Source organism: Onychomys torridus, chromosome 10, assembly GCF_903995425.1.
Source record: "Onychomys torridus chromosome 10, mOncTor1.1, whole genome shotgun sequence".
NCBI classification, from domain to species: domain Eukaryota; kingdom Metazoa; phylum Chordata; class Mammalia; order Rodentia; family Cricetidae; genus Onychomys; species Onychomys torridus.
The window spans coordinates 94,889,136-94,911,058 of NC_050452.1; the positions used below are offsets into that span (position 1 = coordinate 94,889,136).

Genomic DNA, 21,923 nt, shown 5'->3' on the forward strand with positions numbered 1-21,923 from the left:
CTTTAAGTGTGTTTATTGGTCATTTACTCTGACTTTTCAGACTTGAATTTTCAAAGATACATCAAATGGTCAGTTCAGTGTTCCATTAAGAGTCTGGTGAATCTTGAGTTTTGTAAAATGACAGCTTCAAAGAATTGAGATAAGGGGCATATTCAGGAAAGTCCCAGCAGTTAAAGTTATAATCCACAGCCTTATTCAAATATTAAAATATCCAGGAAATTATTTTCTTTGTTATAGAGGAAGCCTCATTTTTATATCCTGGTAAACAAGTAACTCAGTAACTGCTAAAAATTACCAAAAAAAAAAAAAAAAAAAAAAAAAAAAAAGGTAAAAGTTACTACATTAGGAAACTAAGGATTAATAATTGCTAAGTAAAGTAACCCAGAAGGCACACTCAGACATGTGAAAAGTCACAAACTATGGTGTGCTTTCTAACCTAATGTAAGGAATCTGAGCCACAGAACAAGTGGAGAGTCAACCAAGGTTTCAACATTATCGTATTCCTTGTGACATCATTTATCCTAGTAAAAACTAAGAGCCAATAAGTTGGTGCCAATGCAGGCAAGCTTGTGGGGCATTTTCTTAGTGACTGATGTGGGAGATCTCAGTCCATTGTGGGTAGGGCCATTCCTGGATCAGTTGTCCTGGATTCTTTTTTTTTTTTTCTTTTCTGTTTTTATGCCAATACCATGTGGTTTTTATTACTATATCTCTGTAGTACAGCTTGAAATCAGGAATGGTGAGACCTGTCCCTTACCACCTCCAGCACTTCTTTTATTGTTCAGGATTGTTCTAGCTATCCTAGGTTTTTTGTTTTCCATATGAAGTTGAGTATTGTCCTTTCAGGTCTGTAAAGAATTTCATATAGAATATGTTGGGTAACTCTAAGCAAGCAAGTGAAAGACTTGTAAGATAAAAACTTCCAGTCTTTGAAGAAAAATACTGAAGAAGATATCAGGAGATGGAAAGATCTCCTATGCTCAGTAAGATTGACTAGGTAAAAATGACCATCTTACCAAAAGCAGTCTACAGATTCAATGCAGTCCTGGACTCTTTAAGGAAGCTGGCTAAGCAAGGCAGGGGGAACAAGTCCATAAGCAGCATTCCTCCAAAGATTCTGCTCAGTCCTGCCTGCAGGTTCCTGCCCTCTGTGAATTACTGTCCTGACTTCATCCAATGATGAACAGTGATATGGAAGTGTAAACCAAATAATCCCATCCCTCCAAAATGTATTTTGGTCATGATGTTTCATCACAGTAATAATAACCCTAACTAAGATAAGGAGTATTAACATATTAAATGGCTTCTGCCTTAACTTTTTGTTCATAATGCTCAGCACGAGTATGTTATGTAATCATGAAATATAATTTACTTATCATCTTCAAAATATCCAATAAGCTACCATAGGAAAAATGAATGAGAGTCAAAATCCAGCCATTACCGGTCCAAACTAACATCCATAAAGAATGGCAAGCAGAGTCCTCTGACACTGATATTGTGACTGCTCACACATAATGCTGTGGATTTATAATAAAGCGGGCTAATATCTCACTTATAAACTCAATGCTTTCCTTTGTATTCCATTACCTTTTGTGTTGCTATTGTTCTTGTCTCCACCCTTCGTAATTTCAAGGGAGAAAACACACACAAAACACACAGGCACACTACTGCTGCTATCTCACTAGCATCTATTATTCAAGAAAGGTCTCATTGAATAAATGTCTGCTCAGAGGCTCTGAGCAAATTTCATTTCTGGACACTACTGTCTGCAGCCCAGCAGGCTGTTTCACCAAGATAAGATCACACGTTTAGTCAAATGCACCAAAAAAGGAAATGCTTTCAAAGTATGCTTAATACCATCAAATCACCAAAAGACAATGTTGATAGCATAATGATTTTTAATGCTCTTTCTTCCTTAGGGACCTGCAGCAATAACGAAGGTCGATATTCAGGGGAGTTCTTCTAATTAAACTTCTATTAACCTTTAAGATTTCTCCTAAATTGTCTTCATATGTTACTACTTACAACTGAGTCAGTCCCCCAAAAAAATATGGAAAATAACCTAACTTTCCATTTAAACAAAGAAAAGGCAAAATAAAATACAAGTTATGCATGGCGGCACATGCATAGAATAGGGATGTCGAGGAAGGAGAATGAAGAATTTAAGGCCAGCCTAAACTAGAAAGTTAAAAAAAAAAATCTGGGGAGATGACTCAGTCATTAGAGTGCTTATCACAAAGTGACTGTGACCTTATAATGCTACTACCACAGGGGGATACCGAAGGCTCAACGGCCAGCGAATCTAGCCCTGTTGAGAAGCTCCAGATTCACAATGAGACTGTTTCTCAAAAACAAATAATAAGTTGGGGGCTAGAGAGAGGACTCAGTAATTAAGAGCACCTATTGCTCTCCCAGGATTTGGGGTTGATTCTGAGGATCCACGTGGTGACTCACAACCACCTATGATATCAGTGCCAGGGTATCTGATGCTCTCTTATATATTTATTCTGTGGTCTCCTACACACATGTAATGCACATAAATTCACCTATCATCACACATTACATTCACACACATAGACATGCCCACCCCACACATATTCATATACATATGCAAAAAAGAATACATTTACTACCCTACACTCTTATAAATAATACCTCAGGGTACCACTTAACTTCGGTTGGTCATTCAGGTTCTGATGTTGACATAATAGAAATAGATTAATGTCTGTCATTTGAAAATATATTTAATAATATATTAAATATACTGAGATAAAGTTTCCTTGGAGTAATTGCACAAAGATGAAGTTACTTAGCCACTATAATTTGAAAGATGCCATTTGCTATGTATTTGAAAAGCCTGTCTCTAAACAGAAGGTTTACTTGAATAAACATGCATTTCCATCTGAAGCAAGGCATAATGAGCACACTAGCCAATGTAAATGCTCAAACAGATGGATGGATACATATCCATAAATGCATACTAGTCCTTCTTTTACTGCTGTTTGCATTTATTTTGCGCTGTGTTTATGCCCATACCATAATTTTGTCTCTCCAGTTCCTGTTAGGATAACTTTTCTTCTGTGCCATCTTCACTAAGGGTTCACTAAGTGTTCCTTTTTGGAAAGATATTCTGACTGTGTGGGATTGAAACATGAGTTAATTCCATCCTGAGTACTGTCTGATCTGACATCTGGGAAGCTCCATTCACCTGGGTGTACTTGGTGCCTATATAATCTAATTCAAACCTTAAGAACAGCACTATTCTCTGCAATGTGAACAATATACAAGAAGAAGCCATCATTCTGACCAAACCTGAGTTCAGTTTGCCTTTTGGACTCCATAGTAACTCCAACATTGAATGAAAAAGTTTTCTGCAAGTGACATCTTTCAGTGTTCAGTGGGTTTTCACAAATGCAGAGCTTTGATGACCTGTGACACAGTTTCAGCAAGAGCAGGTGTTTCTGAACAAAAGCTGAACATTTCTAATCCATGATTTGCATGATCTTATTTGGTTTTCTGGGTAGAGGATGTATGGAACCATTGTACAAGATCATGACTTACAGACAACCAATGGTTGTCCTAGCCAGTTTTCCAATGCTGGTTTGTTATCAGTTAATAAAGGGTCACTATAGTGCACATTCAGATGATATGAACTGCTCTCCTTATTCTGTGGGAAATCATCCTGTCTCAATTGAGTCTTCTATCCAAGTTAATTATCTTTCCATCCACAGAGGAAATGGAACATCCTTACCAATCCTGCTTTGCTAGTAGTACAGATGTGGTCTTCCTTGTCCAAACTGCTTGGACGGAACTGCTCTGTGGTTGGAATATTTGCTTGTTGCTTAACATCTGCATGTATATAGTGAGGTATCCGGAAATGATACCCAAGTATAAACACAAAATTCCTTCATGCTTCCTATGTTCCCTCTACACATTGTCTGAATGTAGATTTTTAATATACGACTTTGCATTTAAAGTCAGGTGAAGAACCTCTCCCATGGCTTCATATTGGTAGTTGAATAAGTTTTGAATTTTAAGAAGAGAGGGTGGTTCAGATAGGGGGATTTCTGTTTGGGGCTACTCAAGCTATAGTAGATAGCTGTAACCCAAGTATCCAATTACCAAAATTTCTAAACATCACAGTAAAGAGAAAGAGGTAGAATAGGGAGAGGCTTGCAATGAAGCAAAAGCCCAGGGGCAGACGATACTTAAACAGTACTGATTTAGGTGACCCTCCACCCTTCCCACCAAAAAAGTTTTACCTAAAAACCAGTAACTTCACAGCAAATTAATCATTTCAACCTAAAACTAACTTGAAATGTCTTCTCAATTAAAAGAAGAAGATAATAAATATAACATCTCACCTAAGCATTTTACGTTGAATGAAAGTAAACGCGATATTAAAGATATTATCGTAAAATGTTCATCATTTCAGAATGACTCTGAAGCACTTGACTGTCAGACAGAAGAAAGCTGTAGAAAGTGAAAATTTTCCTAAACTGAAAAGCCTGTGTTATTGTTAAAGGAAAGAGTTGCCTCAGTTCTCTGTCCATAGTCAACTGCTCTTAATAGAATTAAAACTCCCTCGAAAACTTCTATGGAACATTTAGAGCCACTATAAAGAAGAAAAGCAATGGATAACCCATGGCTTGTGTTAACCCAAACTATTCCTCAATAGGTCCTTTGTCCATTCCTTGAAGTCATGATCAGTATTCTGAGTCAAGGTTCAAATAACAACCCTTAGCCTTTGACAAAGCAAGAACACTGAAAATTTGAAGGGAAGAAAATGCTCATGGAAATCAGCTGAGCTTCCCTTGCCTGCCAGAAATCAAATCTCATGTGGAAAGATGACCATCAGTCAGGCCCATTTCCTCTCAACCAAAAGTCTTTATTTGGAAGAGCTTTCAGGAAAGGAAGGGGGAATGAAACCAAACCAAAACAAAACAGGAGACTGTTGAAAGGCTCTCACAGGGCCAGCTGTCAATGGAATGCATTTTAGCATTCAAGTTACCCACCCGAGCAGAACATCAGAAACTGGGCTGAGTCTTGCCCCTATTCTCATAGGCTCAGGCTACTGTGAGCCACTGGGGGCTGTCCTGAATAGTAACACACTCTGCCTCTGCGGGATGCACAAACACCAACACAGGCTGATCAAACAGAAAGCTCTGTCGGAGTTTTTGTTTTGTTTTGAAGTTGGCTTTCATTTTCTTGAGTCATACGTTCAAACACTTAAGTGTGCTGCATCTTAGCAAGTCAGTTGTTGAACATGCAGGCTTCTTGTTTTGTCTTGTCTCCACACCTTATTTTCTAAACTACTATATTGTAAATTTTCCTTCTCCACATAAAGCTAGATAATTAGAAGAGCCACACATTAAGAAGAAGAGGAAGAGAAAGAGGAGGAGGAAGAGGAAGGAGGAGGAAGATTAGGAGGAGAAGAAGAAGAAAAGGAAGAAGAGGAAGAAGGAGGAGGAGAAGAAGGAGAAGAAAGAGACTTTTATTGGCAACTGTCACTGGAATACAGATGTTCATTCTCAACTCTGGATTCATTTATGAGCCTTTCAATATTTCTAGACTTTAAGGCAATTTTAGGTTCTGAATTGTAAGGTTTCCTTTGCATAATTCATGTACAGCAATCTTATGAGTACTTGTACTTTGAGGTTATAAATCTTTCAAAAGCATCGAAATCTGTAAATCTTGGAAGTGGATGATGACTTGATTTGGTTACAACATAGAGGCAGTTAATGCTTAAAGAGCTGTTGACACCCTGTGAAAAGAAGTTCTGCTGTTTAACTTGAAATGTCTTAAGTTAAATGGTTATTTTCATGATTTAAAGTCAATCTTCAGGCATAGTGCTAGTGCTAGGTCAATGTCAAAAGAGAATTTATTTTTCTATCCGGATTATTTTGGGTGAAGAATTAGTAGAGAACTTAACATTTTAGTTGAGGAGGAATCACTCAGAAATGGATATTTAAATGTTTAACAAAGGGGAGGGTGAAGAAAGAACAGTAAGACAAATACTAGAAACCAAACATTTCTCAATAGTTTAATAAAATGTTATTGATTTTCATAGCTCATCAAGAACTCTTCAATTAAGAAAATGATAATTGATTTAGCTATGTTTTCTTAATGATTGTACTCAAGGATATTTCTAATAACCCAGTGACTGATAATACCAGGTATCATGAATCAAATGCTCCCTTGAGCTGAAAGCAGACACATTTACATTTACTTCTTATTCTTTTTCCCAAACCAGCACTGTGGATTTATTCTCTTTGTTTCTCAGATAGAGCTGGTGCAGGTAGATCTGTGGATGCTGAAATGTATAATCAGGTGTCTCCATTTCAAAGGCCATTTCTGAAATGTTCATGCTTAAAACCAGTTGTTGGCTCTGCATATCTAGGCAGTACAATTTAGTTTCGGTAAAACTGTGAAGGCATTAATCCAAGTGCTGAGGATCATGAATGTTATAGTACTGAATTCACAGTGATAGGCCTGATTTCAAACTTATATATAGAGAGATCCATGGAAAACATGCAAAAATATGTATAGTCTATGCATATACATACATGCATATATACACATATAATATATATGTATATCTTATATAGGTAAAGTTCTCAGCAGTTGTCTGAAAACTAGATTCACAAGAACTAGAGTTCTCCAGCAAAACTTTAGCACCTAATAAGCTAATTTTATATATAGAGCTTCTTTCACTATTACTTTGACATTTCAACCACTCATATGCAGACTCAACCATAGGACATAATTACTCCGAGGATCCTTTTCACTGAAATGGCCTGTTGTGGTGCTTAGGTAGTGATTAACAGATTAAGCATGTAGTGAGTCATCTTGATATCACTTCAGAAAAGTGATTTCCTCCCTAATAATTCCCAAGATGCATAAATATTTAATTAGGGTCTTTGAAACTTGTTTTAATTGAGCACTCACACTACCCAACTTCAACCTTAGCTCAAATAGACAAAGGTGTTCTATTAATTTCTCCTATGGAAAAAAAAATGCCAACAACTCTCCATGAGTTATAAGATACAAGAATAAAATAAGGATTATCTTTTTACATGAAAGTTTTTAATTTAGTAAGATTTTAATGCATACATAAGGAACTGATTAACATTTCCTAGGACTCTGGGGAGATTCAATATTAAAGATGATGATAATAATGACAGCAATAGAGACAGCAGTCATTGACTATTTATTACTATTGTGTTCCAGAATCTGTTTTCAAATCTTTCAGTACATGCCCCTATTAAATTTCACCAACAGTCTGTGAATGTGACACAACTGTCAACCCCATTAGAATAAAGTAGGAACCTAAGATACAATAAGAGCAAATGTCTTGCTCCATGTCAAATAGCTTCTTAAAACCTAGGCAAACATATGGTTCTCTTTATCTCTACACCATTCTGCCTATGAAAGATCTACATCTCCTAGGTAGATTTAAATTTTTCTCTGGCTCCTCTGAACTATCCAAGTGCTGGTCAGCAGATCCTACTGGACATCTGTGCTGACCCAAACACTAAACAGCAAATTTTTCACAGAACAGTGAGGAACAGAATAATGATAATGTTAAGTAACTGGTAAATACAAAATCTCCAACCTGCTTGAGTTCTGGAAGCTTGAGCTGTGTGTGATTACTCTTCTCTAAATATTCCCTTTTATGGTCATATGGGTGACATTTATAAGTAAAGGAGACAGATGTCAGGAAAAGTTTAAGAGGGTCTCAGTCTTCTTGGTCACAGGCTTCCTTTATATTTTTTAAAATGAATGATGCAAAGTGTTTTGTGAGTATGCTATCTGAAATTATCACTGTTTATGTGTTAGTAAACCAGAAGTTTCTCAGAAGGCAGGAGTACAGGAGTACACATGTCATATGCCATCAGAACAATGATGTCATCATGATCCACACACCTTCTGGAAATCTCAAGAGTATATGTTTTAAAAGGAGAAAAAAGAAGTCAAATAAAGTGTAAGTATGACTATGAAAATGTTTTTTCTCTTTGCAAAACTTTGAAGAGGTCTCATAGCTCATGAGTTCCTAGAACCACACTTAGAGAGCACTGGTCTGAGAACATTCTCAGCTCTATACAACAACTGAACTGTAAATTTCACAAGACAGATGCTGTTATTTGGAAGATTTATTTGTTCTTCCTGAAGACAGTTTTCAATGCGAATGGACTGCCATTAACATTACTCCATTTAAACTTTTGAATAATATAGGCCAAAATTTTAGCTTCGTTTGGCCTCTACTTACTCTTATGAAGATATTCATTAACATTAAAGTTAAGTTTCTTTTAATAATGTCAATAGGACATAACAAGACATGAATAATTTCATTCCCTATTAATATTCATAGACTCTTGGTCTAGAAATGTAGCCCAGTAGTAGAGCATTTACTTAGCTGGAACATACAAAGCACCAGGTTCAAGCTCTACCACAGAGGGAGAAAAAAAAGAAAAAAGGCTTATAGTAATCTGCCATGATGAAATATAGACATAACTATACCCATCCCCAAAATAAATGGAGTTCGGTTGCTTCATCGTAAGACAACTAATTATCTCTTTTCACATTTTTTTTTTTTTTGGTCAATGAATGAGTACATTTCATAATCTTAAGAAAAACATTATACTTGGTTACTTATGGAGTAAAATTAATTTCATTAATATCCAGTTCAGGAATATTATTCCACACATTCTGAGGTGGGAAGGGGACTGCACAGCATACAAATCATTAATTTAACTAGAAACAAGTTCACATTAATTTTTCAAAACTGGAGTTTTCTCTGCAAGAATTAAAATTTTTATAACCATGTGCATGCACACCTAGTGATTGTGCATATGTGTGTATGAGTGAGATACAGCAAAAGAAATCTTGGAATGCGCTTATATTTGAGTGCTATTGTTTTTATTATAAACTAAGGCATTCATTAAACGAGCATTTGCATGAAATAAAAGTACACAAGTGCAACAATGATCTGAGAATACACACGCCCTAAAAGGCAAACAAGGGTAAGTTACAAAGCAGCTCCCTTCCACCCTAAGTGAGCAAATGCACGTTTTGAATGTAATGCAAATCTAAGGAATCAAAGGCAAAAGAGCCATTTGTGAACCTTAGGGAAAGCCAGCTCTCTTTCCTCACTACCACTCTCAGCACCCCTCACACCAGGGTAAACTAAAGCATCTCAACATTTCTCAAAATCAGTGCATGACCCTAAATACAAAGATCACACTCAGTTTCCTTGCTGATTTCCGAAGCAAAAGGCCCTACTTTTTAACAGTAAGTCTTTTTCATTTGGCAGCCCCTTTCCAAGAGTTTCAACCAAACTGTAGAGTGGCCCAGATCAAATCTGAAAAACAAGTCAGTTTTGCATTATGATTTGAGGAACCTCAATCATTGTGATCTTATACTTTTTTTTTAAATCTACTACTTACGATTTTCTTGGCTATAGCTCTTTCTGAATCAAAGATAAATTAAGTCCATAAAAATGTTGCCTGTTGCTGAATACTAGAAACAATGCCAGGCTCAGGAGCTGGAGCCAGTAAGTCCCACACTAGCCATTATTCCCTGGAGGGGGGGGGGGGCATCTGCAAACTGCAAGGAGAATATTATTAAGAAAATTACTTGAGAAAACTTTCCATTCATATTTTTGAGCAGGGCTCTCAATCTGAAGCCTAATCATCACACTAAGCATCCTAAACCGAGACATCAAAAGCATTTCCCCAGCTGACAAATAACAGGCTGGCTTATCTCTCTTCTGGCCAGGGAGGCCTGATGCAGCCTAACATCTCTACCTCAAAAAATTAAATACTTCACATAAGCCTTTGTACTCATCATTCCTCCTACTCCAGGTTTACAAAAGTAGTCCACTCAGCCATGTGTCCCAGAGCAGCAGATTGTTGAGTATTTAGCGATTAAACAATGCTATGGCATGGCATGCAAATACTCTTGACATATTCACCTTTAGACAGCACAATACATAGACAGACTCAGTCCGAATGACATCAGGACCTGTGGAATGTATGACTGCTGAGAAACACATGCTGCTGAGAAACAGAGAACAGATTTGATGGGATCTTCCAGCACACTGCAGAGCACTTTGGTGAGAGCTGCTGGGAGGGAAGGGAAGCGCTCTGCAATCCTCAGAAATGTTTGCAAGTACGGGAGACTTTCACACAGACCCTCCAGAAAGGAGAAAAACAAAACAAAACAAAACAAAAAACAAAAAAAAAAAACCACAGGACACAAAATTCTAGGGGTTAAGCCAGAACTCTCAAAGTTCCTTAATATGGTCAGGGTCACTTACAATATCTCTTATAAAACATAACTTATTCAAAATTAGGCATCAGTGGATGATTCAGTACTTGTCCTTTGAAACCTTTGCTTTGTGAAGTGATCAAAACCTTAATTAAGGTGTACTTAAAAATAAAATACTCATTTACAAAGATGTACTCTTTAAAACAAACTAGATCCTCGCCATTCTTAACAAGCATCAAAGTAGTCAGGAGTAATATACAACTAGGTCATGCAGTATGTTTTAATTATTGTATTTTAAAAGTAGTTATCTTTGCAAGCATAAGTCTATTAAAATGTGTTCATCTCTGTACATCTGGTACCCATCCTCCAATTTCTTAAAGAGAGAATAAGAAAATACACAGAAAACAACAAAGCTGAGAGATATTTCAGCATAAAGATCCTCTCGATTCCTACAGAAATGATCAGATATCCTCTGTGGGTGATACTGGAAAACAACTAGCCATTCTACTTGTAATCCCAATACAGATAAACTGGGCGCCAGAACTGCTAATCACTTAGTACCATTCCAGACTGAAAAAATGAATTAGCAAACTGGCTAACCTCTGCTATCTCGCAGGCAAATGCAGCTGACTTTGCAAACACAAAATCACTCAAGTGTTTCCTTGCAGACTCTACGACGGCATTCTTTAACTAGCGATGACAGCCCATATGACACCAACATAAGCAGACCTCCTATTTACTTCAGAGGCAAGCACAGGAGGCATTTTCCCTTCCTGTCTCCCCAATTTCCCCAGCACCTGGCTGCAAAGATGTGAAATCAGAGGGGTAAGCAGCCTTATACTTCCTAATAAGTAATTCGCCCAGGAAAGTAAACACACCAGACACCACCAGCAGGTTAGGCTCTGAGGGAGACGGTGCCAAAGATGCTTACACTGTTGTTTACAATGTTCTCTAACTACTGCAGTCAGGGACCACAGGAGCCTCGGGGAGGAGACACCCGGGAGGCGGCTCCCAAGCCTCCAGTTCGCCCAAGTGCTCTATCGCTGGTCATCAATAAAAAGCAACACACATTTCTATCCGGGCGGAGAAAGTGGCCAGATAATTCCAAAGACTGGGGATTCTGCAGGATACACTTGATTACTCAAATCTGCAAGAGGTGACTGCTCTGGCAGGTCCTCGTCAAGGCCAATCTGGAGTACAGGGAGCGCTGCACCAGCGATTCCAAACATTGCACACATCTCCAGGGAAGGGGGAACCTGCCGCCAGGCTTCCTCGCAACCCTACCAGGGGCCCTCTGGGCCTCCTCAAACCAGATTTTCCAGCTAAGCGGATCCCAAGCGATTTCTATGAACAAGCTCCACTCAAGGAGCTCCAGGTCTCCCATCCCTGCGAAGGTCTCCCCGCCACCCCAAACGCGCAGGATCCTATACACACAGAAAACATGCACGCCGACCCCTGGCCACTACCCCTACAAACACGGGGTTGCACTGCTGGACATCTGGTATGCTCAGCTGCCACCTCCCGGGTAGAACCAGAGGCTGGGTAGTGCTGCTCCCGGCGCTCCGCTTCAGCCCAGAGACTGTCCCTCTCCCAAGCGAAGCATGGTGATGCCCACTCCTCTACCTGTAACCCGCCACCAGGGCCACCACTACTCTGCCCACCGCACCCTGGCGCCTCGGACGCCCCGACCATTGAACACCCTCTCTACAGGGGGTGCTCACTCCCAGCACAGCTCAACCCCGTGCCAACCACAAAAGTGGTAGCTTTCTCCAACCACAGTCGCCCAACAAAGCCTAGGCACTCAGGTCCAAACCAAACTGCCCTGAAGGGGACACACAAGAGGGGAGACGCAAGAGGAGGCAACGCAGTTCCACTTCTCAGGGGCGCGACCTGGGCCAGCTCGGCCACCTTGGATGCTCCAAGGCAGGCATCCAGGGAGGATCACACCAGGCTCACCACCCTGCATTCGCCATCACCCCAGACTGAGCTCCTCACCGGGTCCCTTTTCGTCCTCCAACCCGTTCCCATCTCCAGTGTTGCTCCAGCCGAGCAGAGAAAAGGCGCCCCCTCGGCTGATTTCTGCCCCTACCAAAGGACAACGCTGGGGGACGAAGGAGGGAAAATGTTCCGGGTGGGATTCGTTCCTGTCACCCGGCGAGTGAGACTGCCAGTGCGCGGGTTTTTCTCTTCCCTACATCTCCCTTGGTCACCACATCGCCCAGGAGCTGGTAGAACCTCGAACCCGTGCCAAACCCCAGCGCCCACCAGCCAGGAGGCTCCCTTCCCGCTCCACATCACGATTAGATGAGTGTGCGCGTGAGGGCGAGTGGTGTGCGAAGGCGAATGTGTGAGTGGAAGGGTGAGTGTACGTGAACCCCGCACCCCCCTCGGTTGCCCGCCCAGCGGATGCCGCCGCCTGCACCCGAGCAGGGCGACCACTGTTACGAAGAGTGCAAAGAATAAATTACCTTTCGTAACCGCCGGTCCCTGAGATGGTCCCATCAGTTGCTCAACAACCTGCAACCCGGTGCAGTTTTCCACAATCCATCCATTGAGCCCCGGGGCAAAAAAAAAGAAAAAAGAAAGAAAGAAAAAAAAAAAAAAAAAAAAAAGCTGGACCGGCCCCAGTGTAGACACCCCAGCCACACCAAGCAAAAAAATGATGATCAAAACGCAAGAGACGGCAGGAGGGTGGAGACCCCAGTCAAAGAAACAACAAAAAGTGTCTCTTTCCTTTCTTCTTCTACACAGCCATGGAGAAAGGGGAAGCCGGGAAAACCAAATGCTAGTCTTCCTTTACGTTTCCTCGCTTCACACGCCCCAGGGGGGCAAAAGCGGAGCAAAGAGAAGGAGGGTTCAAATGTCTCTCCCAGGGCACAGTTGCACAACTTCGGAGTCAGGCTGTGTCTTCGGCTGCAGCCCGCGGACCCAAGCGGGAGCTATTAACATGCGGCAGTCATAGCTGGGGCTGCCTTGCCTTCTCTCGCTGCCGCTGCCGCTGCCGCTGCCGCCGCCGCCGCAAGAAAAGCCGCTGCTGAGGAGACCAAAAATCTTCCACCATCCCCCCCCCAAGCCGATCTTTATATCCAGTTCTCCCACCCCACCCCCCTTCTCTTTCTTTTTCTTCTTCTTCCTCGTCCTCCCCTTTCCGCCTCCGAGCGGGAGGGAGGGGATAGGTAGGGGCAGCGGCGAGGACCAGCACTGGCTTCTCCGCCCAGCTCTCTTCGCCGTCCTCCTCCTGCTGGCCCCCGAGGTGCTCCGGCTGGAGAGGGTCCGCTCTGCCGCCCGCAAACCGCTCCGAGAGCCCAGGAGCCAGCCGCGCAAACTCCTTCCCGGTGCACGGCGTGGACGCGCGGGCAGAGCGGGCGCCGGGCCGCTGGAGGGCTGCGTGCCTGCCGGGGGTGGCGAGCCCCGAGCTCCGGTGGTGGTGGCCGATCAGCTCGCCGGCGGTGCCGGGTAGCTGCGGGCATGCGGGAGCTTCATCGCGGGGCCCGGGCTCCGAGCCGCCGCCGTCACCGCCAACCACCCGGGCCGCCGGCTTCGGTTCTTTTTTTTTTTTTTTCTTTTCCTCTCTCTCTCTTCTAGATTCCCCCTCCGGAGCCACTGAGAGGCTCGGGGCGCCCTCCAGACACGCACACGCTTGTCCCCCGCGGCGCGCACACCACACGGGCGAGCTCCTGCCCACAGCACACACCGGTGCAGCCCGCGCGCGCACACCAGGGAGGAAGAGGACCGAGGCCAACAAAATAAATAAATAAAAGAGAGAGAGAGAAGAAAGAGAGGGGAGGGGAGGGGGGGCGAGTCACAGGCGGTGGCGGCGGCAGCAGCTGCGGGAGCGGAGGCAGCGCGCAGTCCGCGAGATGCCAGCGGCGGCGGCGCCCTCGCGGCCCGGCCGTGCCATCTGCATCCCCGCTCCTGGGAACCCGAGCGAGCGCTGCGGGCCAAGCAGGCTAGTGGGGCGACGCGCCCGCAGTCAGGCAGGGTGCGAGCGGCGGCCAAGGCAGCCGAGGCCGGAGTGAGCCACCACCGGCGGGGCGACGGGCGCGAGAGCTCCCCGGACCGAGGAGGGGGGCTCCAGCCGGAGAAAGGGGTGGCCGGCAAAACCCGGATCTGGAGTCCGCCAGGGCTCTGCGGGCGCGGGCTCCACCTAGCCGCTCCGCAGACGCTTGGAGGTGGGAACCGCGGGGCGGCTACAGGAGGCTTCCCTGGCAGGGTTTGTCAGACAAAGGGTACCTCTCTCCTGGCTAGGAGCATGTCTCTCTCTCTCTCTCTCCTTTCCTCTGCTTTCTCTCTTTTTCTACTCTCCCTTTCCTCTCCCCTATTCTCTCTCTCCACTCTTATCTCTTCACTCTCCCCGCCTCCCTCCTGCTCTCTTGTCTTCCTCCTCCACTCCCCTGGAGGTGACAGAGGTACCAGGCTGGGAGTTCTGCCAGTGTCGTTTTTTACAGGTGCAGATTACTCCACGTGGTCCTTATGCGGGTGCCTACTTCTAAAGAATTTCCTGCCTTTGGTCCATTTTATGTTCCTTCAAACTTACCTCAGTGTACAAGTTCACAGCAATACTGAAAGCATCTTTCTCCGAAACAAACAAACAAACAAACAAACAAAAAAAAAAAAATGAGGCCTGGGAATTCAATGGTTTTTATTTCATGATATCAATAAATATTACCATAAAACATATAGAAACCTGCCTTGACTCTAACTCCATGCTTTCTGCTGTGGTAAAGTTTGCTCAGGTGACCTTCATCAACCCTTGTACCTCTTTGAGATGATTTGTAAGTGAAATGGCGAAGCGGGTTATTGTTTCCTTTTTTTCTACAATAAAATTTATCACTTCAAATGACTAAGGAGGCGTTTTATATATCACCATATTCTAGCAATTGAGATTTATTTATGAACCCAACAAGTACATCGCTTCCCTACTCAAGTCTCAGAAGTTGCATGAGGTTGTATATAACTTCAAAACGATCTAACGTCCAATGAGAATCCATAACTTCATAAATTTGTAACTTCAACCCCAGCACATCTTTAGAATCTAAAGTTCATCATAATTAGGTGATCATCTCCACCACAAGTGATTATCAGAATTGCATTCATTCTTCAAAGCTCAATTCACAAGAAGCCTTTTTTATCTATCCCAAGGTGAGAAAATAAGTTCTTGTAACATATGACATGTGACACACACAAACACAGCATACATTATCTTCTCTGTTAAGATTGGAATACTAAGTGTCCACCAAAGGTCTTTATGTTAAAGTCTGTCTCACCCCCCCACCCCCGCTCTGTTGCTATTGAGAGGCAGGAGAACTTTTAAGAGGTTGGGCCTGCTATAAAGATGCTCAACCTTGAGGGTGTGACTTTGCAGAGGATTTAAGGACACCTCCACCCAACACACACACCTTGACTTCTGCTTGCCAGTCACTGTGAGATGAACAGCTTTGCTTCACCGCACAAGCACATGTATCGTTCTGTACCATAGATACCAAAAACAACAGAACCAATTAAACATGGACTGAGGCCTCAGACTGTAAGCCAAAACAAACCTTCCCTCCCATGAGGCTGCTTTTCTGGGTATGTTGTCACAGGGACGAAAGTGTGACTAGCTCCCACAGCACTTTGGTAGTACCTTTACCTCAGTGCCTAGTTCATCCTGCTTATCTCTGTCTTTTTTTTTACATGATTAGCTGCTTGTCCCTATATCCTCTCATATTATAAGAGCTATCTTAAAGGCAAACTCCAAGCTTTAGTTTTCTGTACTAGGAAAAAAAAAATTATACTGTATCCATAGTTCTTTGTGTATATAATAATTTCTTTGGGTGGGGAATAGAAAGCCAAAGATATTTAATGGCTGAATTCTAATGAAGTAGATTTTCATAGGCTCAAATATGACTGCTTGAATTTCCTTAGTACAGGACAGCTACAAGCTCCCATGAGTAATTAAATAAAAACTGATATTTGGATTCACTTCTAACTTAAACAAATAGCTTCACAAAAATAAATAAACAAATAAACTAGTAAATTGTGACAAGAGACTCTTAGTTGTAAAGTAGGCAGAATGGAAACAACTCAGTTTCTATTTGCTATATGCTTGATGGGCATATATAGAAAAGTAAAAAAAGAATATTTTAGATGTATTAGATATAAAGTAAATCAAAGATATTAAATATTATTAGTGAGAACACTAGAAAGTTAAATATAAATAACTCATGGATATAACTAAGAAGTCTGTAAGTAATGTGTTTAACAAAATGTGGAACATCTCCCAGGAAAACTAGGGATAGTCCCTTAAACAAATAATTGAAACTGTTCACCCAAGAGAACTTGACCAAAAATAAACAAAAATGTCAAAGATCGTAATAGTGAGGTGGAAAGGAGAGAAGGTGAGTAAAAACAACTGATGGTTTTAAAAGGCATTGAAAAGATGAGAATTGGTTATTTGTATAGCTTAACTGTGTGTCAACATTGCAGTGTTTCATAACAGCTCTCCATATTTTAAGCTCAAACATTATGCTCCTAAGTCACTTTTGATATGATGAGCACAGTCTTTTATGTTTGGTTAAGATGCAAACCTCCCACTCAGATTTAGGAAATCTATGATCTTGCCTATATTTTCTCAGGTGAGTCTTCTATGAAAGTAAAGGAAGTCTGTATCTTTTTTTTTCCCCCTACACAATTGTATTGAACTCCTTGCTGGAGAAAAGACGAAAGCAGATTACTAAGGAGCACAGACACTTTATACAAAGTAGCTCCAGGCATACTAGAATGGTGCTTTTGAGAAGAAGTTTGATCCAGTACATTAGAAGGAGTTGGCTCTAGTGCCATTTAATCGGAGGAAAATCAGTATTTACCAAATGAAGAGAACCTCAAAATATTAAAAATCAGAATATCTAACTAAATAGGAGAGGAAAAAATTAAATTTTAATAACATACTTTTCATACCAAAAGATTCTTGTCAAATCAATAAGCACAATGAAGTCCCAAACATCACGAAATTTTATTTAAAACATTGAAAACAGGTTTACAGAGTAGATACATACAGCCAGTAAACATTAGGAAATAGTTCCTGCTAAAGGAAATGCAACATACAAAATTTTGCACCATGAGGAAGTTGTTGTGTGATGGACTTTTCTTGGAGAGACGCCACACCCATTTCTACTAACCTCAGAAAGTAAGAACTGCACTAATGTCCAATTTGGTGTCCCCAAGAGTATTCATTTGGGGTTTCCAACAGAAGTGCAGGTGAGGGGCTCGTTAGAGAACAGCAGAGATAAGTCAAAAGCAACTGTACCCCTGGAAAGCCCACCTGGACATGAGGCTGGAGCTCTCTAAGTAGCCTGCAGGCAGCTCCATATTCAGAACATCTTTCCCTTCCTTCTTCCTTCTTTCTCTCTTTCTTTCCTTTCTTTGCACAGTCTGTCTGCTCAGTCTTCACCCCCAGCTGCTTTTACTGTTGGCAAGGGCACTCAAATATCTAATAATCTTCCAAGCTTTTGTTCTGGGGTGTATGACCTTTTATTTACCTCCTGTTTACCACTTCAGTTTTCAACCTCAGTTGAAAAGTCTCCTCTCTCCTTCTGCAGCAAATGTTTCAATCCAGAGGGAAAGTTGCAATTTGGAGGAAAATGCAGTACAGTGGAGGTTCAGAATGTTTCAGTTTGGCTCATTAATGCTTTGCAGTAATACAGCAAAGTGTCTTGTAGCCTTTGTTCCCAATTACAGTTTAGCAATTAGTCCTACAATGTAGACACAAAGAGGAGAAAGGAAGAAGGGAAGAAAAAGAGTTATTGGCCTCCAAAACCTTTTCCTAAAATTGCACACAGCTTTTCCTGTTCATTCCTTCCTCAGATGGGAGATCTAGAGTATTCCAGACAATCCTGTGTCCACCTGAAAAATCAGGATTCTTTCCTCTCATTCCTTAGCTCTTTCTCAGCCCATGAATTAACATTGTTCACTACCCTTGGCCAGACTTTGCGTATTATAATCTCTTGGTAGCCAAGTAACTAGATAATGCAGACAGGAGAGGATACCTCCTTCACATAAAATGACCTTTCTTCTTCAAAAGCATGTAAGCACTTATAGGGTTTCAAATTACTGAGCTTTGCCCATCAGGGACAGTCCTCTAATACCCAATCAAGTATCTGCAGACAGCTACGTTTTTAAATGCTGTGAGGCCTAAATACACTGACAAATCAAGGTAATCAGAGTGAAATCACATCTGCAGAGCTGCCAGTGAAGCACAGTGCTCAGACTGCTAGTATGCAGTGAATGCTTAGAATTCTAAGGATTTGGGGTGCACTAGAATACAGACCTAGACATACATCACACTGTATGGCCTATCAGAATTACTGTCGTGTGGGATAAATTAACTTATCCAAAAAGGGACAACTTCCTTACAGTAGAGCCTTTTAATTTTTTTTAAACTTTAAATAGAAGTTTATTACACAGATGTTGACACATGATTGGAGACTTATTTACTTTGTGCACAATTGTTCTTATTCTCCCTGCAAAGGCTGCTTTTGAACTACTCATCTAATCCTGACCAGAACAGAATAGCAAACATGCCTCAATGATTTAAGCTGAGGGCAGAGCACTGGTACATGGCTCTTTCACCCAGTATCAGGAATATACAAACTCAAAAATACAAAATAACTTATATGTAGGCATTGACATCGACATCAGTAAACCATCACATTGTCAACGACTGGAACTAGTAACTGATAGATACAGTCACCAGCCTTTTATTTGGTGATTTGTTGGAGGTGACTTCTCTGAAGTTGTTGGTGAGGTTGCTGGTGAAGATCAGAAAATTGTCATACAAATTATTCAAAAAGCACTCAACATTCCTGCAGTGACTATTGCAAAGAATGCTTGTGCTGAAGGATCTTTGATCATTGAGAAAATTCTACAGAGTTTCTCAGTGTTGGTTGTGAGAACTTAACTGCCTTAAGTTTCCAGTCACAGTTGAATAATAAGGCCAACCACTATTCTCGGAGTTATAGCATGCTACGTTTCATACCTGCTCCCTTCCACCCATTGTGCCCATTCCAGGATCCTTCTCTTCTCTAGGAATTTCACTGTAGTTAACATGGAGGCCACCCCAGCAGCATCCAGTAAAGAAGTTCTTACAACTTTTGTTGAATCAATGATTCCCCTTTCCTCTGTGTTCACAAAATCTCCCAGCACAGGATCACAATCAACACTGAGAAACTCTGTAGAATTTTCTCAAAGATCAAAGATCCTTCAGCACAAGCATTCTTTGCAATAGTCACTGCAGGAATGTTGAGTGCTTCTTGAATAATTTGTATGACAATTTTCTGATCTTCATTAGCAGGCATTAAGGAATTCAAGGCTGGGTTGCAGCAAAACAAAGCGATACCCTCTCCTAGAGTAAGTACTTCTGCAACAGCTGCTCTTGGAGTGTTGGGGACATCTGTAACTCTTCTTAGTCACTTCAATGTCACTTGTTCCTTCAGCTTTCAGCACAGCTACTCCATGGGAAGACTTAGCCACATGCTCATACAGCTTTCCTTTTTATATTCACTGGTTATGGTGTCTAACTTTTCAGTGATTTTTTGAATATATTTTTCTTTTTTGATTTTTCGAGGATGGGGTTTCTCTGTGTAGCCTGGGTTGTCCTGGAAATCACTCTGTATACCAGGCTGGCCTTGAACTCACAGAGATCCTCCTGCGTTTGCCTCCTCATGGCTGGGATTAAAGCTCTGCCCCACCACTGCCTGTCTTTGAGTATGTTTTTTTTCAATTTCAGCTTTGTCACATTTTCCTTTTAAAAGTATAGTAGTGCCATCTTTAGTGACAATGACCTCTCCAACCTTTTCTAAGTCATGAGCTTGAACACCTACAAGATTTAGATTCAGTGCTTCCTCTCCAAACACTGCATCACTGGTAGCAAACAGCAATATCTTTGAGCTTGTTCTGACCCGAAGCCCTGTAGCTTTGACTGCTGCAACCTGAAGACCAACTTCGGCTTGTTGAAAACCACTGTACTTAGAGCTTCTTCACCAGTGTCTTTGGTGAAAGGGCTTCCAGTGAGAGTGGGCAATTTTAAAAGCAGATAAAATGGACTCAACCTTGAGAATTTCTTTTCACACAACACAATATAGGCATCTTGGAATTCATAATTGTGACCTTTTGGTGTTTTAATAAAATGTAGAGAGATACATCTTCTATCAAACTTCATGCCCTCAATAATTTCTAGTTTATCACTCTGTTTTTCTATCCTTCACTGTGATGAGGATCTTTCTTCCAATATTTCTCATTGCATCAGAAAGAATGTTTCCAGCTGGGCAGTGGTAGCACTCACCTCTAATTGCAACACTCAAGAGGCAGAGACAGGCAGATCTCTATGAGTTCTAGGACAGCCAGAGCTATTACACAGAGAAATCCTGCCTCAAAAACAAACAAATAAACAAAAATTGATGTTTCCAATGTCTGTGTCCCCATTTGCAGAAATTGTAGCATCCTGAGAAGTCGCTTCAGGAGTTGACACAGGTTTTGGCTGCTTTTTAAATTCAGCAATTTCAGTATCAACAGCTAACATCACACATCTTCTTATTTCCTCTGGATTAGCACTTTGCTGACTTCCTCAAAGCCTTCCTTGAAAATAGAGCATGCCAGAATAGTATCACTCATGATTCCATGGTGCCTCTTCATTTGTGTTATTGACAATGTTTTGAACAAGTGTAGCTCAGATTTGAGGGTGGGGGTGAGACAGGATTTCTCTGAGTATCCTGATTGTACTGAAACTCACTCATTGTACACCAGATTGGACTTGAATTCATAGAGATCCTTCTGTTTTTGTCATCTTGGGTGCTAGGATTAAAGGTGTGCATTTCCACTGCTGGGATGTAGCTCTTACATTTTAACATTTATCCTTTAAATCAGTTCACTTTGCAACTGTCACCACATCTTTTGTTGCTTTGGGACTTCTTCATCTCTGTTCAACAGTCACTCTTTTCTCCTTGGCCTCATTTAACAGCTACAGCATCAGCTAGTGGGTCTACATCTTGAATCATTAAGGCTCAGGCATCTGAACCAAATTTTACATTTTAATTTTTTTTGGCATAAGGCTAATGTAAATGAGGTCAGGGTACTAGAGTCATCTGGATCCATCTGGTGAAGGATGGTGGGTAGTCAAAGCATTTATACTGGTAGTGAGTGGGACTGCAAGCTGTGGCAAGAGGGAACTTTACTGATGATGTGAAATTATAAAATCTTACTCAGATTAGATTGTCCTACTTATTTGGCATCCTCTATTCCTTCCTTTGTAAAGTAATCCACTCTTTTTTATAATTCAAAAGGTGACCAGTGCATTCAGCAGTTTTAAACACATGGGAGCTATGGATCTAGATGTACATGCTTCTATTTTCCCATGTTGTCGCAATATAGCAAAGGCTGGCCTTGAGGACATGGCAATCCTTCAGCCTCAGTGTCCCAAATGCTACGGTTACAGGTGGCTTTTCAAATTGATATATTTCTCTTCATTAAGTGGTAAATTTTTCTCACATATTGAGTTTTTAGTGCATTAATGCCCCTTCCCAATGGATTAATGTCTCTGATTTTTTTTATTCAAAAAAAATTCAAATGTTTGCAAACATTCACACCAAATCTAGTGGGCTCTGAAAACACCAGCAAGC

General features: G+C 41.5%; 1 protein-coding gene and 1 pseudogene across 23 annotated transcripts in view; both read right to left on the reverse strand.

Moving 5' to 3' along the window:
• The window catches only part of Adgrl3 (adhesion G protein-coupled receptor L3), a 763,485-nt gene extending 750,144 nt beyond the window's left edge, over nt 1–13,341 (reverse strand). For 13 of the 23 annotated variants that reach the window (XM_036200934.1, XM_036200944.1, XM_036200946.1 and 10 more), the window contains exon 1: nt 12,738–12,863. The gene's annotated coding sequence lies outside the window, so the exon portion shown is untranslated. Of the gene's footprint in view, nt 1–12,264; nt 12,568–12,737 lie in introns of those variants that run through there. The other 10 variants (XM_036200954.1, XM_036200952.1, XM_036200949.1 and 7 more) reach the window with 4 other exon arrangements.
• On the reverse strand, nt 13,226–21,429 carry LOC118591952 (annotated as a pseudogene).
• Nucleotides 21,430–21,923: the final 494 nt, after the last annotated feature.